Source organism: Heterocephalus glaber, unplaced genomic scaffold, assembly GCF_053883595.1.
Source record: "Heterocephalus glaber isolate CG9 unplaced genomic scaffold, H.glaber_assembly_v1.0 deba00001460, whole genome shotgun sequence".
Classification (NCBI taxonomy): Eukaryota; Metazoa; Chordata; class Mammalia; order Rodentia; family Bathyergidae; genus Heterocephalus; species Heterocephalus glaber.
In genome coordinates, this window is record NW_028258307.1 from 10,429,110 (window position 1) to 10,452,071 (window position 22,962).

A 22,962-nucleotide genomic window follows, 5' to 3' on the forward strand; every position below is an offset into this window, starting at 1 on the left:
ATTCAAATATCCCATAAATTTAATAGTTCATCATTCAAACTTTATTCTCTAGGAAGTATCTTTGCAAAAGGCCATTACATTTATTTATTAGAATTGGACAACATTTAACTTTCCAAAAATAATACATAATCATTATAGGAAATTAGGAAAATGAAGAAAAGCACTAGAAGAAAATATAAATCACCATAATTTGATCATAGAGAAATAACTTTTTGTCATTATGAAATATCCATGCAGTCTTTAAAAATATTTTTCTTCACTTATATTCTATACTTCTAAAGATAAAGATAAACACTCTAATAGGAATAAAAGATAAGAAATTTGAATAAACACTTCATAAAAGACTAATTCTAAAGGACTGATAAATCCATTAGAAATAAAGAAAATGCAAATTAAGATCTAAACAAGATCCTTCTAAATAATCATACAACTATCAGAATTAAAAGACTGACAGGGGCTGGGGATTTAGCTCAGTGGTTCTGCCGCCTGCCTCGCAAGCACAAGGTCCCGAGTTTGATCCCCAGTACCCCCCCCCCCAAAGACTGACAATAAGTCCTACTATTAGGATGTGGAATGAAGGAAACTCCCAGTCCTGGTGAGAGTGGCAATGGTTTGCCATTTGGAAAACTCTGACATCTATCAAAGCTGAAGATCTACGTATTGCAGTTCCACTCCTAAATACTCAGCAAAGTCATGCACTCCTGTACAACAGAAGACAAATAGAAGAATGTTTGTAATAGCACTGTACATTTATTAGTTGGATTAAATGTTGCCAAATTACTGTCCAAACAAGTTATCACACACTGGATTCCCATCAGCATTGTAGAAGAATGTCAATTCTCTCCATCCTCAACAACGTTAGGTATGGTTATTTGATTAATATTTTCCAATTTGACCAACCACATTCTTATTTTTGTTTGAATTTGCATGTTTTTGACTCTTAGCAAAGTTGACCATTTAAAAATATGTTTATTGGCCATTGTGGATAGTCTATGAAATATCTTTGCTCATTTGAAAAAATTTAAATGTAATTCTTAAATTTATTCTTAGATGTTCCTTTACTGATTTTTAAAAGATTATTAGAAAATAAGAACATTAATCTTTTGCTGTCTTAGATGTACTTTTCCCTGGGTGCCCTTTAACCTTGCTTTTGATGTTTTAAAATATATTTTTGCTGTAAAATAAAACATGCATATAGAAAAACCACACAAAATAGAAGTACAGCTTAATGAATTATTCTGAGGCAGATATCCTTGTAATGAGTATCCCAGTGAAGAAGTAGAATTCTGTCTCCCCAGAAGCCTCTTCATGTGCCCATAGCTACCTCTGTCTTATTCCCCACAAATATGTGCTATTCTGACTATTATGAAAGAACTTACTTGTGTATCAGAATAGTTTTATCATCCAAGTGTGCATCCCTAGACATCGTTTAGTATTATCCATTAAAATTAATATTTCTCCTAAGTTACTATTTTTAATGAGATGTGATTCATATGCCATAAAAGTCACCCTTGTAAAGTGTACAATTCAATGGGTTTTAGTACTTTCTCACTGTTAGGCAAGCACAATCACTCTGCAACTCCAGAACAGTTTTGTCACCCCCAGGAGAAACCCTGTATCCCCTAGCAGTCACTCCAGCCCTGGCAACCACTCATCTACTTGTGTTTCTATGGATTTGCCTATTCTGGACATTTCATACAAATATAATCTTACAAAATATGACTTTTGTGTCTGGCTTCTTGCTCTTAGCATAATTTTTTAAAAGTTGTCCCATGTTATTTAGCGTGTATTTCACTTCATTTTATAGTCAAATAATATGCCATGTATGTAGACATCACATTTTGTTTATCTGTTCATGGCCTGCTAGATATTGTGTTGTTTCTATACTTTGGCATGTATAAATAATGCTGCTACAGTTTTTTGTGTGAACATGTGTTGCAATTTGGGGGGAAGTAGAATTGCTGGGTCATATAGTGACTCTATGGTTAAGTTTTTGAAGAACTGCCAAACTGCTCTCACCGCATCTGCATCATTTTATACTCCCAGCAGGAATGTCCAAGGGTTCCAATTTCCTTGCCAAGCCTCCTTGTTTTAATATGGTTTTTAAGGCTCTTTTATTCTAGAGTGCTGCCCCATCCCTTCTTTTCCTAACAGTTTACCTATTGAGAAAACCAGACTTTTTGATCTATAGATTTCCCCCATGTTTTGGCTTTGCTGAGTGGATACTCATGGTGAAGTTTAAAGTGTCATCTCATGCCTGCAAATGGGCAGCTGTATCCAGAGACTGGATCAGGACGGTTAGACATATTTGGCAAGACTAAATGGAGGATGTATTCTTCATCAAGAGGTACATAATGTCGGATGGTGTCTGGTATTGGAATGTTAGCAGCTGTTGACGCTTAATGGCTCGATCCATTAATTCACTTGAGGTTGAAAAATGATGATACTCAAATTCTAGCATTTCTATTTCATTTGCTGGCTGGAATATATTTTTAAATATAATTTTGGCTATAGTAGTTCATAAGGACACAATCCATACCGGAGAGGAAAAATACATGTATGATATATTTCCTTTATTAATCAGTTTTCCAAAATAATTCACTGATTTCTTATTGAACCGTGAAAGTGATTAAATTTGATTTGAGGAATATCATTTGGTAGTATTATGAACTCTTAGATGTAATTTTATTGATGGATTTTAACCGACAGTCTTTTGTCCCATCTTTGGCCAGTGGGATGCATGCCAAGTGGGCTCCTCATGGCCCTAGTGCTTTTTTACAGCTTTCTTTTTGCCTGGTATAAGAAGTCACCACAGGGTCATTTTCTACATTTTGTGTTTTAGGCTTCTTAGTCCTTCCCTCAAGATATCTTTTTTGTTTGTTTTATGTTTTAGTAGGATCCCTCCTGGCTTTAGTATCTGTTCTCAAGATGTTCTGTTGAGTTTTACAGTGAATATCTGTTGACTGTCATATGCAGGTTTCATTCTCAGACCCATCAGATATCCTGTTGCTTCCTCCTGTTCCCTCTTGTGAAAATGCTCAGCCCAGACAGGTGCTGTGGCAGTTGGTGCCTTGCATTCTGAGGCTTGTGAAGATAACTCTTTTCCCCAAGTGTGCTGTTAATGTTGGCCCATGATTTTCATTCACTTTGTTGTCTAGTTTTTAACTGTTATTCCATGACAATTCAGGAAGCACCGAAGTCCATGTCATCTCACTACCATCTTGTGAGAATCTTTTCTGACCTGCAGAAGTCTTAAATTTTGATGTAGTCAGATATACCATTCTTTAGCATTGTGGTTTTATATTTCTGCTTATATGCTTAGAAAGGCTTCTCCATCCTCAACTCAAATGAGCAACCTTTCATATATCTTTAAATACATTTTTTGGTTTTATATTTGTACTTTAAAAAATGGAAACCATCTGTAATTTATTTTGGTGTTTGATGTGATTTGGGGACTACCTTTCATTTTTCCAAATAGCCATTTCCAAAACCATTTATTCAGTGATCTCAGAACTAAAATTTTAGAAGCCTCATTTATCATGGACTAAGCAGTGTTAGTGGTTATGTCTGTGGCTAAGCTCTAGTCGTTTCTGTCTGACCCCCATTACACTGTTTTGCTTTTTTCCCCAGTGCTGGGGATTGAACCCAGAACCTAGTGCACGCTGGACAAGTGCTCTACCACTGAGCTATGCTCCAGTGCAAACAGCATATTTTTCCCATTACAGTATTTTAAACCCAAACTTATACTTTTCTGTATCTGATAAGTGCAAGAATCTTCTTTTTGTTGATGTCTTTCACCACTTTCTCAACTATTCTTTTCTGTTTATTCTTTAAGATGAATATTAGAAAATTTTATCAACCACATGTATATTTTGACTGGAATAGCAAACAATTTGGCGAGTAATGATATTTTCATAACCAGGGATGTTTTCCTCTCAAGAAAAGAATATATTTCTTCATTTATTCTAGTCAGCTTTTGTGGTCATAGTAAAGTTGTTTCAATAAATTCAATAAAGTTTTTTCTATAAATCCTCCAATTTTTAAATTAAAAATATATTCTATATTTCCTTATCTGATTCCTGCAAGAAGCAGGTTCCAGAGGATGGGCTGCTGATTTCCCAGATGAGGTGAAGGGTTGCATTGCCCCAGTGAAACCTGCAGAGGCAAAAAGTAAACTAGGTTGTGAGCATCCCAAGCATGTGCCTTGTAGCAGTCTAACTTCTGGGAACACAAATGTTCAAGGGCCAGACCTGCTGGGCTCTAGTATCCATTGCTATATTTACGAAGTCGTATTTCCCACAGGAAAGCCACTGACTGGGTATGGCTGAGACTCCAAGGGAGGCCCCTTCCTAGGAGGCAGACTCCTCTGCCAGCTGACTTTGGCTTGGGCTTCTCCAAAGCTCTGCTTAACTGTTCTTAGGATGTACTGTCATGGAAGTCTAGGGTGTTCCACTAGAACTTCCTTTCTCCATTTCTTCCTGTGGGTCCACTCTCCTTGCATTGCAGTCAGTAGTTCTCCCAGCCCTTTTTAGCTCACCATCCATCTTCTCCCATGGGTATTTTGTCTAAAACAGTCCTTGAATGTTAATACCATGTCGTGTCCACTTCTCGGAGGACCAGAACCAATACATGAGACTTTGTAATTTCTAATTTTAAAATTATATTACTCAGAATTGAATATAACCACATACTATGGTTGAAACTGTATTCCAGGTAAGTAGTTTTTCCTTACTAGTAGACCTAATAAGTGGCTGAGATGAGCTGATAGTCAAATACAAGTCAAACTCCCATCTCAGCTCACACATGTGGTTTGAACACTGAAGGGCATGGAATGTCAGTACATTAGTCTGGCATCGAGGCACCTTGTTAACCAGGAGAAAAGTTTAAGGTAGGCAAGAGAAATTGGGGCTAGATTCTGGACAATTTCAATGCCAGGCAGGGCATTTAAGGAGCTGTCAATTCTGGCTGAGCAGTGGCCTATCATTTTTCCTTCAGTCATGGCTTGCATTTGTTGGTGGCAGGAGAATCTGGTGTTCCTGAAGGCAGTTTGGCAATTTATGTATGCAAAATTTTAAATGAAGGCCTCTTGGCTCAGTAATCCCTAGCTGAAGTCTAATGTCTAGCATTTCTAAAGATGTGTATCAAATAAATAATTACAATACATATACATTCATTAGTACTGGTTGAATGTAATTCATTTAATCATTTCATATTGCCAAACATTTATTATTTCTATTTTTCATACACTGTCATGCACAATTTCATGAGGAGAACATTATTCTGAGAAATGCATCACTACATAATTTCATCATTGTGTGACCAGCATAGAGTATGTACTTCTGCAAATCTGGCTGGTGTGGCCTAATGCACACCTTGACTATATGGCCCAGGAATGGCGAACCTTTTAGAGACGAATGCCCAAACCGCAACCCAAAACTCACTTCTTTATCACAAAGTGCCAATACTGCAGTTCAACCTGAATACTGAGGATTTAGTTTAGAAAAAACAACTCATATGTTAACATCTTTTGTCTTAAAAGAAAAACAAATAACATGTGCACCTTAGATTTGCCATCACTGGTATAGCCTATTGATCCTTGGTTACAAATCTATACTGAATGTGATTATACTGAATCCTGCAGGCAACCATAGCACAATGGAATCTGTGTGTCTAAATATAGAAAAAGGTGCAGTAAAAATATATAGATAAAAGATAAAAATGATACATCTAGGGCACTTATGAAATATATATATATGTATATTCATATGTATATATATTTATTCCTAGCTTTGGGAATACATAACATCTAATAGACATTTATTATTGTATTATACACATATATACATATACTTCTATGCATATTATATATTATATAATAATATTTATATATATATTCATTAATTGACTCTTATTTCTCTGATTTCAATCTACAACCACAAGTTTCACTCTAGTCTTCCTCTATTCTATATTAGGGTCTTCCTTCATTAACAAAGAGAAGCCTGGCTCTCTTTTCCTTCTGTGTGTATGTATGCGTAGCTCCCATCCCCACTGGCCAGGGTGATGCTCTGGTCACCCAGCAAGGGGCCACTGGGCTTCAGACTCCTCCTCACCCAGCTGGATTCTGACACTGCAATAAGGGCTGTGACGTCACCCCCACCCCCACACAGATTCTGACAGGCTGCTACACTGGGGCTGTCACAGCCTGCCTGCCCCACCCTGCCCTGCACACCCTCACCTATAGGCAGATCTTGCTTGGCTCCTCCAGGTCATGACTCTTGGACCAAATTGTTCATAAGGGAAAGCAGAAGGAAAAGAGGAAGAGAAAGGCAGGCAGGAAGACACAGATACATTTTTGAATGAAGAGACTGTAACAACAACAACAACAACAACAAACCATGTATATAGGGGTGAGGGGTAATTTGCAAAAGAAATCTGATTGTGCCTACGATAAAATCATCCACAGTGCCCAGCACTGGGAGACTGGGCCTGTGTTCAGTTTCTTTACTCTTTGTGCTTGTCTCAATTTTCTTTTGCCTTCCTCATTCTCATTTTCCTCTTTCTTCTTCTTCGGGAGTTGAGGTTGATGAGTGCAATTATTTTTGGTCATAAAAAAATAACTAGAAACTTTATTCTTAAATTAAAAACACGGTCTGTAGTTAAATTCATTCTCCCTCTTCCTGTGTCGTGGGTAATCCAGATAGTATAGTTCTTAGGACTACCTGGGTTTCTCTCTCTCTCTCTCTCTCTCTTTCTCTCTCTCTTTTGGTACCAAGGATCGAACTCAGGACCTTGCACTCGCAAGGCAGGTGTGGTACCACTGAGCTAAATACCCAGCTCTTACCTGGGTTTTGCTTTTAACTTAAAATGTTTTGAAGCTGGCCCACTCATGAAGCAATGCTGCTTATTTTATCCATCAATTTCTTGAATTTGAAGCTCTCTCTCTTTCAATCGCTAACTAGTATCTCTGACATTTTCCCAACTGGTTTATTGATTTACTAAAAAAATTATTCACCTGTGCTGTGCTCTACAGACAGTAGAGGGAAAAATAGTAAAAGATCCTTATTCTCTTTTACACCCTCAAAGTCTAATCTTAAAAATGTTGGCCTTTCCAAGTGTGGCACATCCAGCTGACTAAAAGCTAGCCAAGTGGCTAACCCAGCCAAGAGCAATCTGACTGCTTTCATGAGCGCAAATACTTTCCATTGTGCTGTTACACTAATGAGGCTCTGTGAGGTTCGTTGCATACAGTTGCTCCAGATTTTGTTTTCTTGATGGGGTTCCCTAGGATTAACTTCACATTTTACATATGGCTGTTGAAAACAGACTCTGATTAGGAGGATTTATCCCATGAAGTCATACCCTTTCCTCTTTGGAGCTTTCAGCAGTGAGGTTTTATTCCTCTGTGTTAGTGATTTTGGCACCAGGTAGCTTTTCGCACTCTGGTTTCTGAGTAAGCCGTGCTTGCCTGGGCCTCCTTAGATTCCAGCTGTAGAAACTTGAGGCCTTTTGGAAAATCTTTCAGATGACTATATAAAGGGAATGAAACACGTAACACTCTTTGGCTTTAGGTTTATACTTTTCTAGTTCTTTTGTTTGGATTCTTTTTCTTCCTTACATCCCTTGACATTAATTTAATGGGTCATTTTCAAGGAGATTAATTATACCCCTGGCACATCTGCTTTCCAATTTGAAAATTTTCTTTCTGTGACAGGATTGGAAAATAATAGAAAACAGTTTATACAGCTGCCTTAGTTACCAAGACAACAAAACGACAAAGTAGCTAGCTACTTGGCTTTATTTTTCTTTTTCTGGACTATCTTCCAAATATAGTAATCTTCATCCTAAAAGTTAGGTATTTATTTGCGATTATCAGTTCATAATTACTCTGTAAATTGTAGCAAGAGAATTTTGTGCCCAATTATAGTTTGATAACAAAGCAGTTTTTGTTTTCTTTTAAATTATTTTTAAAACTACATTGGTAATACTTTTATATATGTTCAGTATAAGAATGTAAAAACTTTACAGAAGTGTATAGTGTAAAAAGGGTACATCTTAGCCAGGCATGGTGACATATGTCTATAATCCCGGCACTCTGAGGTAGGAAGTTTGCAAGTTTTGAGCCTAGCCTGGTCATCTTAGCAATTTATCAAGACTTTGTCTCATAAAAAAAAAAATTAAAAAGGCTGAGGATACACCTCAGTATGAAGGCCCTGGGTTCAGTCTCCAGTAATACATGCAAATGTGCACAAGTGCACACACACACACACACACACACACACACACGACACACGTCTCACTTCTCACCTCCTCAGAACACTTACCTCTATTTTAAACATATTAGAGGGAATATGATTTCAGTAAGTCGGCTCACAGTGAATTTGAGAATGGTGATACATCCAGACCTGCAAAAACCACATATATTAAATGTATTTGTTAAAAACTAAAAGTCATAACACTCTTTAAAATTTGTGGGATTTTTGGTATGAAATCCAGAAAAAGCAGATTAACAAAAAAGAATACACAAATTACCCATGATTCTAACACTACCATTAACTTTTAATGCTTTCAAAAGATTGGTCTTTATTTTAAAGTATTACAGGTACACAAAATAAAAATAAAAGAATGAAAGAGATACTTAGTGCCATTAATAATGACAAAAGCACAACCAGGGCTGGTACATAGGAGATGTTCAATGTGTTGCCTTCTCCTTTTCCTACAGAGACACGCATCACTTAGTGTGAGGATGTGTCCTGAGAATTGTGTCATTGGGCAGTTTTGGTGTTGTGTCACCATGATGGCACTTAGGCAAACCTAGATTTATAGCCTGTAACAGGTAGGCTACACGGCAGACCCTATTGTTCCTAGGCTACACACCTATTCAGTGTGTCGCTGAACTGAATACTAAGGCAACTGTAACACCATGGTATCTGTGTAGCTAAACATATCTAAACACAGAAAGGTTGCAGTGAAAACATAGTATAAAAGGTAAAAAATGTGCACTGAATAGGCACTTACCAGAAGTGGAGCTTGCAGGCCTGGAAGTTGGTCTGGGAAAGTCAGTGAGTGAGTAGAAAATGTCACACGTAAAATGTGAGACATTCCCGTGCTCCACTGTAGACGCTGTAAACACTGTACATGTACACTAAGAAGGCGGATAGAAAAATAGTATGCTCAAACAAAAAATATGTTACAGTAAAAGACATATTGCCATAAATCCTCCTCAAGATACTCACCCTCACTTCAACCACACTTACCTCATCATTCTTGCCATTTTCTAAAGCAGTTCTGAAATCTCTTGTGAGCATCTTTATGAGGTGTGATATAAAGTATGGTGAATGCTGCTGCCAAGTGCGTCTAAAGCAAAGGCAGGCATGTAAAACCACACGGAGCATCCTCATCCACTTTATTCACTAGATCGGGTACTGTAAGACTTTTGGCTCTTCCTCAAAGTCAAAATGACCATGGAAGGGAAATATTTTGAATCATTTCAGGACATCAAGGCAGACATGACAGCAAAACTAAAGACTCTCACAAAATAGGACTTCCAGAACTGCTTCAGAAGGTGACAGGAACAATGGGATGTGTTTGAGGGTGTATTTTGAGGAATGTTAATAGCAATGTGTCTTTTATTCACTCTATATAGGTTGAATTTTGTTAAATGCTTTTCTGCATCAATTGGGTTTATTCTTTAATGTGATATATTTCATTGATTGATTTTCATATGTTGAAATAACTTTGCATTCTGGGAATCAATCTCACAAGCCTATAGTAGGTAACCCTTTTAGTATGCCACTGAATTTGGTTGGTGAATCTTTTGTTGAAGATGTTTGCATCAACATTCATATGGGATACTGAATTGTAGTTTTCTTGCAGTATCTTTGTCTGGCTTTAGAATCAGGGGCAAATCCTGGCCTCATATGAAATGTTCCAAATTTTTCCTCCTCTTCAATTTTTTGAAAGACTGTGAGAAAGATTGATGTTAATTCTTCTTAAATATTTGGTAGAATTAACCAGTAAAGCTCTGTAGTTGTGAGTGTTTCTTTGTATAATCTCTTTGATTACCAATTGTTACAGGTCTGTTCATGTTTGATATTTATTCTTAACACAGTTGGGTTGACTGTGTGCTTAGAGAGAAATTTTTCCATGTCATCTTCTTTTTTTTCCTTCCAATGCTGGTATTAAACCTAGGACCTTGTGTATGCTAGGGAAGAGCTGTATCACTGGGTCACATCCTTATCCTCTGTCCAATTTGTTGACATATAATTGCTGATGGTACTTTCTTGTAACTCTTTTTGTTTCTGTCAAATTGGTAGTGATGTCTGTTTGGTTTTTTCCCCTTATAATTGCATAAATAATATAAGACCATAAAATAAAATTTAAGGGTAAAATGGTTAAGTCTAAAATTATTCTCAACTCATGCAGTTTATGTTTCAGGAGGATAATCTTGGGATCAAAATTTTAGAACAAAAATTTGCAGCTGCTTTAATTCACAAAATAAAAGAAGGATAAAGGGCTTTTGCCGGTGACTTCAGCCACAACAAGTGTATGGCTTTTGATTTGAGTTTGCAGTATTTCCAGGACAGGGAATTTCCAGGCATCACAATAAGACATAATCTGACTTTGGTGCAATAGCATCCAGATGTGACATTTTTGTTTTAGGCATGATATCAGATGTGTCACATTGCTGAATGTCGTAACACTGCAGAAAATGGACTAAGGAGAGAATTTTTACATTTCGTGTTCTCTTTAGTTGATTTATTACCCCATTGTTTTCCTTTTTAAATTACCCATAACTTGTCTGTTTCTCTATTTGCATGGCTGGTTGAATTTTTTTGAGGTGGGGAGGGTGATACTTTAAAGCCTAGAGAGTAGATCACTGTCAATCAATAGAAGCTAGATGAAAAACCATGAAACAAGGTTTTCACTTTTGATCACAGCAATAACAGTGTCTAGAAATTGGAAAGCATTTCAAAGAACTGAGAAAAACTGAAAAATTCTAAGTGTAGGTCATTTAGAAGAGTCAATGTTATTGTTTCAATCCACATATAATGGTGGTGTGAACTGGTATAACCTTTAGGTAAAACAATTTGGCAACTTATTCATAACCTTGACCCAATAATTTTATGTTTTGTAAATCCATTATAAGGAATACTTATAAAAAGAGATTTATATGAAAAAAAGTGGTAAGAAAACTTTCTGTACTGTATTTTATAGTCCCTGTGACATAACTGGGAAAGTTTAAGTAAAAACATAGGTTGCATCCACAGCCAGAGAAGATTAAAATTTGTTATCAAGACAACACAGAGAAGTTCAGGCGCCTTCATTTATAGTCACAGCTCTTTTGTGAAGTGTGACATGAAAGAGAAATCAATTTCATGATTCACAAGTGTTTCAATGTGGTAATGTGGTCAACATTGTTTTGGTGGTAAACTAAAATCTTACATTAAGGAACAAAACAGGATTTTTCAAGGTGAGAAAATGGAATGAGATATGAAAAAATAATTTCAGTGTAGAGTGTCTAGGTGTTATTTATTTGCATCAGGGACGGTGGTTCTCAACTGCAGGGGATTTTTTGTCCCAAGGGTATTTAGCAACGTCCAGAGACGTTTTTTAAAAAAAAATCTTGACTAAGGGGTGGGGAGCAGGGATGTGCTACTGACACCTAGTGGTGAAAATGAGGAATGCTGCTCATATCCTACACTGGGCCCAGGACTGCTATTCCCAACAAAAAATAATCAGGCTCAAGTTGTCAATAGATGCCGAGAAGCCCGTTGGCAATAAAGCTTTCAATATGAATACACAATAACAATTATTAATTTATATGGGTTAAAAAGATTAAAAGAAATAGGCAATAGGAAATTTAGACATAGAGAGACACTAGGGATGTGTGTACAGAGGAAGTAACAGTGAGTGTCCACATAGGACCCAGTAACAAGACAGCCACCTACAAGCCAAGGAGAGGGGCCTCGGAAGAAATAGACTCGCCTACGTCTTGATCTCAGAGTTCTACCTTCCAGAACTGTGAGAAAATAATCTTGTTTAAGCCACTCAATCTATAGTATTGTGTCATAGTAACTCTAACAAGCAAATAAGACTTGTTTCTAGTATTAAATGCTATCAACAATGAGCTGAAAACATTTCAGTTTGCTTAAATAATGCTGAATAAATTTCCAAAACGTGTATAAAATTTCCACAGCTCTACAGTCTTGCTAGTGCTTGGTACTGTCATACTTCTTCATTGTTTCTGTTCTTGCTTTAAAATTTCTAAAAGGATTTTCTTCTTATTTCCTCCTACCTAATCTGCTAGTTTGGAAGCTAGATGCTGTATTTCTTGTATTTTAGTGGTTGCCTTTACATATTTAATCAAACATTAGCCAGCATCATTCTGTCCCAGGGACAAATAAGAGCTTTGGAAAATCTGCTAGTGATTGCTCTTTCCCAATTTATATGTCATTCTTGTTCATCCCTCCCCTCCCCTTCCTTCTTTTCCCTTTCTTCTCTTCCCTTCTCTTCCCTTCCCTTCCTTTTCCTTTTCCTTCCCCTACCCCTTCCCTTTCCATTCATGAGACTGAAACCAAGGCCTTTACGCTGAGCTACATCCCCAGCCTTTTTAAAAAATTAATTTATTCTTTTTAATTTTGAGACAGAGTCTTGCTAAGTTGTGACATTTTCCAGGTTGGGCTTGAACTTTTGATCCTTGCTTTTCTTTTTTTTTAATCCATCAAATTAGATATCATTATTTTATATTGATAGTAATCTCCTTTAGATATATACACGGTTACATTTTATTTAATTTTGAATTTATTCTGTCTCATAGTTCACACTTTCCTCCTGCCACACTTTTATTTTCTTTTGCTTTTCTTTTCCTTAGAAGTTTCTTTAGTGAAGATACACTAGAAATAAATCTCAGTTTTGTTTACCTGGAAATGTCTCTACTTCAGCTTTATTCTTGAAATGTAATTTTCCTGAGTTCGTAATCTGAGGTCCATATTTTGCTGTCAGTATTTTGTAGTTGTCATTTGATAATTCTCTGGCTTCCACTGTGGCAGCTGAGAAGAATATGACTCAGTTTTGCATTGCTGTGATAAAATACTCGAGGCAGCTTATCCATGAAGAAAAGAGGTTTATTTAGCTCGTATTTGCAGCGTTTTGAAAGTCCAAAATTGGGCTATGGTGTGAGAGCCCAGAAAGGTGGCCTCTGATGAGGGCCTGGCTGTGTGGATGGTGGTGTTGCATCTTGGTCAGAGCACCTACGGGAGCTGTCACATCTTCAAAAAGCCAGGAGTAGAGGGCCCCAGGCTTGGACTTAAAAATACCAAAACTCTCTTGTAAGAACTACTAAGGGGTCAGGAGAGATCTGCCTTAATCCCTTTCCAGGACTTGACCAACTGACCCAAGGATCACCCACCAAAACCCACCTCTAAAGGTTCCACACCGTCTCTCACCACTATAGGAGACGACTTTCCACATGTGACTCTTTGGGAGACAAACTCCATTGAAATCACAGCAAGAAGCCTGCTGGCAGTCAGTCCATCCATCTCTCTGTATAGCTAATCCTTTCTCACTGGTTGCTTTTAAATAGGCTGTCCTGCTCTCTGGGTTTGGGTAGAGCAGCTGTGCTAAGCCTATGGTCTTAGGGTAACAGTTGAGAATGTTCTTTGATGCTCCCCAAAAGTGTCTCAGTGTGGACAATAGATGATATGGTTATCTTACCATTTAAGATAATCTTCCCTTTTGTGTCCTTCAGTTTCACTAAAACGTTTCTTGAATTAGGTTTATTTTAATCATGTCACTTGGTACATGGCACACTCTTTATTTTCCTCCATAGATTCACAGAATACTGTGCTATTTTGTCTCATCTACCTTCAAGTGTGTCAGTTCTCTTTTTGGTTACTTCTACTCTGCCATGTTAGCCATTGAGACCTTAGTGTGGATTAATTATATTTTTAAAATCTATTTCTAACTTGGTGGCTTATTTCTGATATGATTGTTGCTTGCTTACCAACTATTTTTTGTTCCCTTTTATATAAATTTATTTTGCATTGTGTATCTGATAATTCCAACACAAAAATTTGGGGGGGGTCTAAATTATTGTTTCTGGACCTTTATTCATGGTTGCTTAATTCCTTACATTTTTTATTATCTTGTGCAATGAACTTGTGGTTGACTGTAATCAGTTGGAATCCTGAGGGCTTAAATAAAAAATGCTTTCCTTGGAATTTCCTTTACCTTCTGGTGTGTGCCAGGAGATGTTTCTTATCTGGGATAATTTAAAATCCCTTCAGCAGACTCAGATCAATGTGAGAGCCTCAGATTTTCCTTCCAGACCTTGTGGTGAGCTCAAGAAATCTGGATTTGCTTAATTCACCTTTAGGTTTTATCAGGTTCTGATTCTTGTATTTCAAAGTTCTATTGTTTGGTGCATCCACATATAGGATTAGTTTTTAGCTAATCTATTGCTTTATTATTATATAATTCCCCTCTACAGCTCCAATAATATTCTTTGCTCTGAAGCCTACATTGTCTTATAGTAATATGATACCCCAACTTTCAGTTAGAGTTTGCATAGTATATATTGTCCTACCTATGTCTTTAATGTTTGATTTTTTGTCAACAGTATATAATTATTTCTCTCTTTTTACAAATTAGTGTAACAAATTAAAAAATGAGATTTTTAATGGAAGCTAATAGAGTTAATATTATTGTGTGGAACTTAAATAGGAGGGACATTAAGAATCCAAAACTGAACTTTATTTTGTTTGGTAACCTGGGATCAAACTTGGGTCCTTGCGCTTGTGAGGCAGGCGGTGGAACCACTGAGCTAAATCCCTGGGCCCAAAACTGAACATTTTTGTCAGCATTATTGATATAATAATTTAGTAATAATTAAATACACCAAAATACTAAATTATGCAACAATATAAAAGTTCTAATGCTCCCTTGCACACAATAGATACTTAAGTATCTATTGCAGGAATAGCTGAAAATGTTTAGGGTTACCTAGATATAGGAAAATACATTTATTGAATCTGTACTATTTAGTTAACCCTGCATCACACGCCACCCCAGGTGATGCAATGAAAAAACCCTCTTGACCTGCATTATGTCACCCTTTGTTTTCTATTTTCATTCTGAAATGACAGAAATGGAAATGATAGTTTTCAACAGTCCAGAATTTGCTCAGAGGATAATCTGTGACTGGCTTTTTAATTGCCCTCAGTAATGTTTGTCCCCAATTTTACATGTAACTAAGAGCAGGATGTATTCTGAATAAGTAAGCAAGCTTGACCTAGAAGGTGTGCAACAGCTTCCCCACATTAATTCTCCTTCTCTCCCTGCCTCTATTTGATGCCACCATGGGACAGCAGGACCCTCTCACCCTTGGAGTACCTGAAAAGACCCTTGTGTGATTCAGAGCCCAGAGACTCATCTGGATCCTGGCTCAGTCACTGCTTTGCTAGAGACAATCAAACTTGGGACCTTGCGCTTGCGAGGCAGGTGGCAGAACTACTGAGCTAAAGTCCCAGCCCACAAATTCCTGACTTCTTGTTCTATTAACAAAATTAGGAACTGGAAGATGATGTGTAGCATATTTTAAAAACAGAAAAGATCCTAGAATGATTGTTGTGACTTGTAAGAAAGTTATATTATGTAAAGTTTCAAACATATTCAAAAGTGGAAGGGATGATATAATAAATAATGATATAATAAATAAATCCCTCGAAACCAAAACATTTTGCCAATCTATGTTAATTACCTCCCAATCTGACATTTCTCCCTCTTATTTCCTGAAGTATTTAAAGAAAACCAATACTTAATCTTGTATTTTCTCCACAACCTCTTGTCTCTAAAACTTGCCTATTTATTAGCTTAGCCAATTCAGGCTGCTATAACAAAGTGGCATAGGCTGAATGACTTATAACTACAGGAATTTATTTCTTACAGTTCTGGAGGCTGGGAAGTCCACGATCATGGTGCCAGGAAACTTGGTGTCTGGTGAGGAGTTGTTGATATCTTCTAGTTGTGTCTTCACATGGTGTAAAAGGCAAATAAGCTCCTTAATGACTCTTTTATAAGGACATTAATCTCATTTACAAGAGTTCTGCCTCCATGATCTAATCACCACCTTTTAATACCATACATTGGGCACTATACTTCAGTCTGATTTCTGGGTGCACACAAATATTCAGACAATGGCACTAGCTAAAATGAAAAAAAATCCAATTAGATTCTCACCAGTATTTTAAATCAGAGAGATATTTTGGGAGATATTAAAAATACAAATTATTGAGCCAAGTGGGAGAATCTAATTCCTTAGGTCTGTAGTGGAGCCAGGAATCTTGGAGCCTATTTATATCAGTTCTTGAGATCTAACTATTAAATTTCAAGGAATTTTAGGAGCCAATTACTAAAAGTCATTACAAATTAAAACACATAAATCTACACAACTTGTATTTAAAAATAATAAATATTTAAAACCTAGCACTTCCTATGAACTTGAACTGTATTTTTATGTTACATATGCACTTGTGGTCATATCCATTGTACCTGTATGGGAGAGAGTATGTGGCACATTCCTGAGCATTTCTTCCACCTCCACATCCAGTGGTAGCGTGAAACTGGCCATGTGGGAGTTCTTACAATTTATACTATGGAAATTGACAGAAGAAAGTACACTGAATTTATTTCTTTACTGATTGCCTAGATGATGATGGAAAAAATGTTAATGATGCAGATTAATGTGAATCATGCCTGTGGCTATTACATTATGAACAGTACAAAATTGAGGAAATAGTGTAATATTCAAAAGAGGTTATCAGATTCAGCAAAGTCGTTAATATTACTAATTAATGTTTTATTAATAAAAATCATTAATAATGTAAGGAAAATAGATGATGCTTGTCAGTGTAAACAAAATGAGTAATCAATGCTCATGTTGGGAGTACACTGTTCATCAATCACAGGCACAGGTTGGCTCTAGGTATAAGAGTTTGGCAAAACAGCAAAAACACTCTGAAAAATCCATTAGATATATGAAATTCATAACAAAGAATATTGTATTATTATTCATAAGTTGTGTGCTATACATCCTTTTTTATCAGAAAAATATGATGTTTCAGCATACATCTGGGATTAACACTGGAATCTGCCTTTCAAATCACCATCCAGGAATTCTTAGGCATCCCAAATTTGGAGAATCACTGTTTTAGACACTGAGCAAAAGGATCAGAGTCACTTAATTTAGTCTTTGAAGATTTCTTCCTGATTCTTGCTGAAAGAAAAATACAGAATGTGTACTTTCAAATGTAGAGGTCTTTTTTAAAATTTAAAATTAATTTAAAAATAGTATTACAGAGGCATGTTAACAAACAGAAAATGGCACATACTTAGAGTATCCGATTTGCTAAATTTTGACCTGTGTATATCTTGTGAAACCATCACCCTAATCAAGGTTGTGACCCTATGTATCCATCACTCCTAAAGGTTTTCTCATTCTACCTTTCCACCCTCTCTGCCTACTCCACAACTAACCAATCACTGATCTGCTTTCTGTCATTATATATTAGTATTTTCCAGAATTTTATACTGGATATATTCTCTTTGTGTGGCTTCTCTCACTTAGAATACTCATGTTGTGATTCGTTCATGGTGTTGAATGTTTGAAGAGTTCATCCTTTTTTTTATGGAGTAGTATTTCATTTTATGAATATACCACAATTACTTTTATTCACTGAACTTCTGAGGATATTTGGGTTGTTTCCAGTTTTTAACAACTTCAGATAATGCTGCTATGACTACTTTTGTACAAATTTTTGTATGGATATTTATTTTCTTTTTTCTTAAGTCAACAATTAAAAGTAGGATGGCTGTGTCATATAGTTGTTACATGTTTGGCATGTGTGTGTGTTACTAGGTATTGAAGAACTCAGGACCTTCTCACTGAGCTGTATCTTTGGCCCTTGTTTATTTTTTGTTTTTTTTGAGTCTAAGTTTCACTAAGTCACTAAATTTCCCAGGGGGAGGGCTCAAACTTGTGATCTTTGTGGTTCAGCTTCCCAGAGTGTTGGGATTATAGGTGTGTGCTACCGTGGCTGGCTACAAGTGTAGCTTTAGAAGAAACTGCTAAATATTTTGCCAAATGACAGATATCAAATCTTTTCCTTTCTCCCTTCTTTCTTTCCTTTTCCTCCCTCTTTCTTCCTTCCTCCTATCTTTCCTTCCTTCCTTCACACCTTCCTTTCTTAGTTAATAATGCAACACACCTCACATTATATTCTTTAAATAATTACTTAACATTTATTTAGTGGGAGTGGGAGTGAATTTGTTTCTACTAATGAACATTGCATAGAGTTAGAGTCATTTCATTTTCCTTATTGGCTGATGATGAATTTGTTTTACATTTTTCTGTAGTTCTTTTTTGCATTTCCATTTTATTTCCTGGTTTTTCTGAACCAGACATCTTAGGAAGTTATTAAATGGCTTTAAACTTTAGATAATAAAATATTCATTTACTTCAGTAAATATTATGCCACACATTATTTTGATTTCAGAATTTCAGCTGACGGCAATTAATTACTATATAGCAATACACATACACTGCCACAATGCTCAAGGTGTGTGTGTGTATGTGTGTGTGTGGTGTTTGTTTGCCAACATCTATTTCAAGAATGTCTGTTTCAGAAGTAGTGAGGCTGATTACATTTGACTCAGGCTGATCCTATATTTCTGATTTATTGTATTTTAGTGGTATGTTAGTCTACTCTTACAGACTGTTGCTCTAAGAAGCTGCCTAGCTATTCGGTCAATTTCTCTGGGTTGCAGTGGTGCCTTTGAAGAAAGCAAATCAAAAAGCTAAGGCTAGGTATGCTATCATTATATAAGCAGACTGTGCAAACCCCCAATCTAAAATAGCATAGCTACAGTTAACTTCCAACTCGAAATTCAGAGCTTCACAGGGCACCCGTGAGGCCATGACTACAAGGGAACTCTCACTAGGAAGCATTTTCCCTGTGTCCCACAGGTCTGAAACAGGAAACAGTGTCACTTCAGGAAACAGTGTTACTGCCCACAGTTTCTCAGAATGGGTTGGCTGGTGGCAGGCTTAGAAGCCAGGATGAGCTCAGCCAATGCCAAACACTCCTGCAGCTGTTGACAGACTGCGGGGGGAGGAGCTGCTCCAGCAGCCTCTTCCTTTCTTAGGGAAAGAGGCAAAAAATGAGTGGATGGATGCCCAGTTCTTTGAGGAATCTATCATCACCATGTAACTCTGAAAACATATAACTGTACACGTGGCAAATAAAAGTTTAACATTTGTGTCCCCCCGTCCTAGGCATTATTTCTCCAAAGCATGGCAGGAGTTATATAAAAGTCTTCAAAAAGCCCTTTATCAGTGAGGGAGCAATCTGTCTTTCTGTGCCCAATCACAATAAAAGCTGTATCTGAAGGGGAGCCCTGTTTATAGATCCTGGGACTGGTAGTCTTCCAAGATGCTAGGGGAAAAAAAATTAGGAAGAAGTCTGTGTTCTGTGGGAAGGAAAAGAAACAAAAGCTTCTCTATCCGGTTATGTAAACATGGTTGGTATGACTCTAGTGGTTGGCTTAAGAAATTGAGAATACACTGTAGATATTGATTATTACCTCGAAGTAAAACATGATAAGATGTGACTGAAGAATTGAGCAAATGCCTGAAGAAGCAGACCTCATGAATTAAAAGCTTGTTTAGTTATTCACTATACTATAGTCATCTCTTAGTATCTATGGAGCTGGGTTCCAGCACACCCGAAAGATACAAAAATCCATGGCTTGTCAAGCTCTTTATATAAGATGGTGAAGTATTTGTGTAGAACCTTGCATGTCCTCCTGTGTGCTTTAAAATACCTCTAGAGTACTTATAACACCTAATTCAAAGTTAACTATTATTATATTGTTTAGGAAATAATGATACTATAAAAGTCTAAATATGCTCAGTAAAGACACAATTTCTAAAAAATATTTTCTATTTGAGGTTAGTTGAACCGTGAATCTGGAACTTATAGATATGAAGGACCAACTGTCCATTGTCTCACTTCCTACTACTTGGATCAAACTATATTTAGAATATTAAAAGAACCCATGTGGTACAGCAGAGCATTGGATTGGGAATCAGGAGGCTGGATGCTCATTTCAGATTTATCTTTTTCTCAGAGGACAGTATGGGAGAGATCAGTGGTTCCCAGATTTCCCACAGCAAAATACTTGTGTTATTATTTCTGCCCTGTAGATACAATGTTTTGAAAGATTTTCATAGTTTTTAAATTCCTTGATCTGGCTATAAAATATGGGAAGTCCAAGGGTGTGACTCTGGGGAAGAAGTGGGCCCCATAGCTCACTAGCTACATGACCTTGGGAAAGCTACCTGACCTTTTTAAGGCCACTTTCTTTAGAAGGTTGTGACACACATGTATTAATTAGATGACTGACTGCATTGGCTAGAACACAGTAAAGATAAAAATCTTTAATAATATCATGATGATGCTGGTAATACTATTCTTCCACTGTGTGTGTGTGTGTGGCGGGGTGGGTGCTAGAGATTGAAACCGGGGCCTTACACATGTCAAGCAAGCACTCTAACACTGAGCTATACCCCCAGGCCTTGTTATCATTGTTGTTCTTGCCATTATTTGAACTGATAGAAAGGTTGGTCTTTCTGGGATTTGACTAACAGTGTCTCCTACTATGCCTAAAGGAATGCAGTAAGCTTCGGTCTGAGTGATGTTGGGTATAGTTAAGGCAGTATGGGAATGGGCAGTAGGAGGTTGGAGGCAGAGGTCTATGTGGTACAGAGGCCTATGCTAATTTTGCTTGGCTGTCAAGGTTACAGCAGGATTTAGATAAGGAGTAGTACTGAAGGTAGAGGGGAGGTAAAAGTGAAAAAGAAAAAAGAAGACCCAAGATATTAGGGCTCCAGTCCATTAGTCCAGGCTTCAATGTAGAGTTTGTTCCCAGAAGAGGAGTCATACCGTCTTAGTTACTTTTCTCATTGTTGGGCAAAACACCTGACACTTACGAGTTGAAGAAGGAAGGGTTCATTATAGCTCACAGTTTGTAGTGGTTTCAGTCTATAGTTGACTGGTTTCAAGGCAGAGTGGGATGGTAGAGGAGAAACAGTCCATGGCAGGGTAGACAATAAGGCAGCAAGCAGCAAGCCTGCCTTCCATCTTTCCCTTTATAGTCCATCCAGGCTACAAGTCTATTGGTTGATGCCACCCACACCCAAGGTGGGATTTCCCCATTACCCACATCCGAAATGATGCTAACCTGATTGGTGGACTGATTCAATTATCACAAACTTAATCCACATTCACATACTCAGATCTAGCCACCTCCAGAAAGCCCCATCTATGAGCACGTGATCTAAATACAATCCATAACACATATCTGCAAAAACCAAGCCTAATCATTAAAACTGCCCATGACAAGAGGGTATTAAGGGGAGAGGTACATTGGCTAATAGGCAGAGACTCAGGGAATGACCAGCCTGGGAGAGCGCACCCTGCTCCATGGTGCTGGGGGTTATTGTTCCCACATGTGTTTAGGATAAACTAAGTGCCTGCACCTGGAGAAGAAAAATTTTGAGAGCATGCAGGGGTGGGGAAGGAAGGAATTTATAAAAGTGATTTTTTCCATTTCTATTAATATTTTTCTATTTCATCTCTAATCCACCTATGTTTTAACCAAAGATTTACCATTAACAAAGGTACATAATAAACTTACAATGTTGCTGACATGATTGTTACAGTAAAAGCAATCAGGATAAGCAAATATATAATTATTTATGGGCTGCTCACTGTTTCTGACTTCTGGCTATTGCTGGTTTCTAGGCCAAGGGTGATGGCATGCTGGATATCTGTGCATAGTGACAGGGTCACCATTCACATCCCAGATTATCCTAGGAAGTCATCAACAGCAAATCAGCTTGGGCTCATTGTGAAAAAGTCAGTACAAACACACCGATTCTTACAATTCTAGTAAAAACCAGAGAAACTTTTGGCATAATTAGCTCATAGAGCTGCACTGTGGGTAAACATACCTTCTCTGATGGTTTTTTAAATGCTGATAATGGCTCACATACAACGAAAGAAACTCCTTGACAAAGGAGTGAATAGCACAGAATTTTATGCATGTAACCATCAACTCACCTTCTGACACTTTGATTCCCAAGACATCTCACTGGTTCTCCGGTCTTTTCTGCCTTTCCTTCCCAGTTTCCTTTATAGAATCCTCTTTTCTTGAACCAAGGATTTTAATGTGCTCTTGAACTGTGCTCTCCAGTCGATCTTTTCATTCTCATTATTCAAATGATGACATTTTTGTACTTGGAGGACTCCTTGTCTCTTTATAGCTCTACTTCTGCCCTTTCCTGAGTTTTAGATCTCAATATCTACTTGATCACATGCTTCTCCTCTGAGGTGTCCCATAGATAAAGGTACAGCCATTTTCACATTGATTTTCCTTGCCTTAAATCGACTGTAATTTGTCTTACTTCCTCCTACAGCTAGTGATAGTTTTAACCTTCCTTTTAGGCTCCCAAGGCACTTGGGTGAGTGCTAATGGAGACAGGGTTTGAACAAAATTAAAATTCTACTAAAACAGAAAGCTGATTAGGCAGTTTACAGCATCTGCTCACATCCACACATTCCTACTATACTAAAGTTAACATAATAAAGTCTATCTTGAAGTCAGCATCCTCTATCAACTAGATGCTGGCCACTTTCAGACTTACCTTTTCACAAGTTGATCTCTGTATTCCAGTCATCTTGGATTTTTCTTTTCAGGGACATGCTCAGACTTTTCCCATCTCTGCCTTGCTGGTTTTGTTTTATTTTCTGAGTCCCACCCCCTCCTTTTTCTACCCATCAAAATCCTGCTCACGTTTCAAGATCTCTCTCAAAAGCCACTCTGAACATGAAGGCATCTGTTGCA

The 22,962-nt window shown here is 37.3% G+C and overlaps 1 long non-coding RNA gene across 3 annotated transcripts; it reads right to left on the reverse strand.

The window, feature by feature from the left end:
• Nucleotides 1-528: 528 nt before the first annotated feature.
• LOC147826900 (uncharacterized) lies at nt 529-22,858 on the reverse strand. 3 transcript variants are annotated; one of them, XR_015453393.1, is made up of 6 exons: nt 22,763-22,841; nt 16,549-16,649; nt 15,944-16,027; nt 9,016-9,142; nt 8,322-8,402; nt 529-701 (listed from the first exon to the last, which is right to left on the reverse strand). It is a non-coding gene; the product is annotated as an uncharacterized LOC147826900 (long non-coding RNA). The 3 variants fall into 3 exon arrangements; XR_015453392.1 differs by lacking the exons at nt 15,944-16,027; nt 16,549-16,649 and having other exon boundaries at nt 22,763-22,858; XR_015453394.1 differs by lacking the exons at nt 529-701; nt 15,944-16,027; nt 16,549-16,649 and adding an exon at nt 2,892-4,155 and having other exon boundaries at nt 22,763-22,858.
• Between the last annotated feature and the right edge of the window lie 104 nt (nt 22,859-22,962).